Source organism: Oryctolagus cuniculus, chromosome 7 (genome assembly GCF_051225735.1).
Source record: "Oryctolagus cuniculus isolate XC-2025 breed Fujian yellow rabbit chromosome 7, ASM5122573v1, whole genome shotgun sequence".
NCBI lineage: Eukaryota > Metazoa > Chordata > Mammalia > Lagomorpha > Leporidae > Oryctolagus > Oryctolagus cuniculus.
Genome location: NC_142873.1, coordinates 16,553,304 through 16,556,878, shown reverse-complemented (window position 1 = coordinate 16,556,878; position 3,575 = coordinate 16,553,304). Strand labels below are relative to the sequence as shown.

General features: G+C 44.8%; 1 pseudogene; it reads right to left on the bottom strand.

Annotated features, from left to right (window-relative positions):
- Positions 1–1,701: 1,701 nt before the first annotated feature.
- On the bottom strand, positions 1,702–3,000 carry LOC138850284 (cadherin-4 pseudogene; annotated as a pseudogene).
- Between the last annotated feature and the right edge of the window lie 575 nt (positions 3,001–3,575).

Sequence of the window (3,575 nt, the reverse complement as noted above, 5' to 3'; positions counted from 1 at the left end):
CCTATCTTGCTGACTTTTCCTTCATGTGGCATCTCATCTTTAATGTGTCTTTGTATGGCTTTTTTTTTTTTGTCAGTGTTCTGAGAGTTGTTAAACTGCTAGCAAAGCTGCCCAAGTCTTAAGAGTGAATGTTTCAGGAAATCAAAATGGAATCCAAAAATATCTTCAGACCAGATCTTGGAACTTACATCATAGAACAATTAATTTCTGCCAGATTTTGTTTGTTCCAAGTCACAGAACCTACCAAAATTCAAGTGGATGGACTGTCACAAGGACACAAATACTGGCAGATACGGCTCATTGATCTGTGGGAAGTCAGTGTTAGAGATTAGTCATCAGAGAAGCAATAAGGGATATGTTTCCAAAGGTGTTTACTATGCTGTTGTTTATATTAGAAACAAACAGCAAGGAAAAATGTCTACCAAGAGGAAACTGAGTGTCTGAATTTTGAATTATATGCAAAGTATATTTGATTTTGCATGTGTATGTATATAAATATGGTACTTAAATGTGTGGAGGAATGTTAGTATATTTGTCTCCACATCAGTGCTGGTGGAAATACCGAGAACATTTTGATTTTCTTCACATTTTTGTTTTTTCATTTTGAAAATTTTCTGTGATGAGTATGTGGGAAAATAAAAAGGTGTATTATACATAAGGTCCTTTATTCTTATGTTTATTGTTCAAACAGTACTGTTTAGAAAGCCTGTAATTTGCTTTTTTGTAACTTCTGTAGAAATATACTGAGGATAGAATGTTTTCTTATCAACGCTGCCTAATGCATTGTCCAGAACATCAATTGGTATTTGATAAAGAAATGAATAGTGAAGCAATAGCATTCATGGTTTACTTTCTACTTGCTTTCCTGGATATTCAGAAATAAATTTTTCATTGGTTACCTTAGAATTGCTTTTGGTAGTAGGGATATTTCCTCCCATAGGTCTAAGTTTATTTTTAAAATTTTGCTTAATTATCTAGTTCTATATTAAAGTGAATTTAAATGCCTCAATTATTCATGTTGTTTTGGAAGGGGAGAAAGTAGACTTTCAGTTCGTTTTTAAAAATCAAGAAAAATTTATCCTTAAGTAAGACATTCCATTTCATTGTGAAGATGATTAATTACCTAGAGAATCGAGGCAATACATAAAATAATTTAGATAATTCAAAACTAAATAACCACCTCTTATAAAATGCTACAGATTTCCTGACGCATGCTCCCCAGGCAAATTGTTCACTTGCCCTTGAATTCAGATTCATGCTGCTAAAATTGTTTCACTTCAGGTTTAGATCAGGTATACAAAAAGTGCTCAAATTTGTAGACAGCCATTCATTATGTCATTCACTCTGTTTTGTGAAATACAAGCTTTCAGGATCCTTTTAGAACAAGTGCATTGATAATACTTGCACACTCAGTATGACTTGTAGGGGTTGAATATCATAAAATATTCAGTATGTCCCATGACCCCACAGCTCCACCAGAACCCCAGTATACACTGAATTGCTCCCCAGGCCCTGGTTTTTTGGTTTTTCTTTTGTTTGTTTGTTTGTTTGTTTTGTACCAAAAGGCACTCCCCCCACCTTTTTTTTAAAGAGTGCTTCTGCTCTAAGAAATTCAAGTTAAGACAGTGCCTCTGGCTCACTCTGGGGCCTGGGGGGGCGGGGCGGGGCATCTACCTGCTGCCATCCGCAGAGCCAGGTCTGCTAGTCCTGGTCGCCACCGCCCTACAGGCCGGCCAGCCTCTTGAACCTGGGCCTCCAGTCGTTGAGGTAATCGTAGTCCTGGTCCTCAGAGCTGGACGAGTTGAGGGAGCTGAGGGAGCCTGCGTGGAGCCACGGCCCTCATAGTGGAAGATCAGCAGGGAGTCCTATGGAGGCACAGTGGGGTCGTTGTCCGCTGCCAGCAGGGAGTCGTATAGGGGTGCAGTGGGGTCCTTGTCCACTGTCCGGAGCCCCTCACTGATGAAGTGTCCGATGTCCCCTGGGTGGGGCACAACGGGCCTGGCCGGGTACTGGGGCTTGGCGCCCACGGGCCGCTCGTCCACCCGCCGCACGCGGGGTCCTTGCTCAGGGAGTGCTCCGTGACCTCGGGCTACTGCAGCTGGCTGAGATCATAGTCCTGGTCCTCTTCACCACCGCCCTCCTCATCCTACTCCAGGATGTTGTCGCACGTCGTCCTCGGGTTCTATGCACAGCTGCTTCGCGTGGCGCTCCTTCTCCCACCGCTTCATCCACAAACAGCAGGACCATGGTCAGCAGGATGACGGTGCAGAGGAGGGTGGCCGCAATGGCGCCTGTGCCCAGACCAGCTGCTGCCTCCGCACCAGTGGCGGTGCAGTCTCCGTTCTCGTCACACGGGCACACCTGGACCTTGATGATGGACATGTTGGACATCGGGGGTTCCCGGAGTCTGTGACGATGATGCGGACGTCGTACATCCCGGCGTCCAGGTACAGGACGTGCAAGCTGTGCTGAGCGTAGTCACCGTTCAGGCGTGTGATGGTCCAGTTCTTGCACACGGCGGCAGGGACGAAGGGCAGCTCGAAGACTTAGGGTCTGATGGGGTCGGCGTCGGCGGCCGTGATGTTGATGGCGTTCAGGTTGGGCTTCCCGCAGATCTGCGCCTCCTTGGGCAGCAGCTCTGGGGCGTTGTCATTGATGTCGATGAGATAGAACTGCAGGGTCCCGGTGCCGCTGGCTGCGGGGATCCCATTGTCAGCTGCTAGGAAGGCGGCCTTGTAGACGTTGTTGCTGATGTACAGGGACTCGCGGTCCAGCATGGCGGCCGTGCTGATGTGCAGCCAGTTTGCCGGGTCTGACAGCTTGGAGTATCTCACTGCCTGCTGCATGAAGCGGTCGGGGTCCACGGCGGGAAAGGTGGTGAGCACGGTGCTGGGGGCATGCCCTCCTCCAGGCGGATCAGCTGGTGGTTGGAGGGGAATTAGGCGCCTCGTCGATGTCCATGACAGAGATGGTCACCCCCGCCATGGACTGGAAGGACATCCAGGGATCTATATTCAGTAAGTAAAAAGACTCCTATATTTACTCTAATTCAGCATAACTTCTATATAAAGCTGGCTGACGGTGTTATAATATTGCTGAAATTTGGTTAGATATAGAGAATAGAATTTATTGATTTGAAATTATAATTATTGAAAGAAAATATAATTGATGATAAAGGTATAAAAAATTGTCATTGTCATTTGAAATTTGGTTTATGTAGCAACACACACACAGACACACACACACACACTCTCACCTAAATTTCTGAGTATGGCTGAAGACTGTAATGATTTCTGGTCTAAAGGAAATGATATTGTTAGTTATTCCTCCTCTATGGGAAATCATGGGGATGTAGGCAAGTTACAAAAGCCTTTGTCTTGGCTATGATTTCCAAAAAAAAAGAGGGGGTTGGAGGAGATGAACTCTAGACTTCTTTCTGAATCTAAAAATTGTTCATTTTCTAGAATTCATTGTTTCAATCATTCTTGCCATTCTGCATTTTGAATGCAATTCATTTTAATTGAACCCTAAGTAAAAACAATATCAGACAATTTATTTCTCACATCTCTCAAATA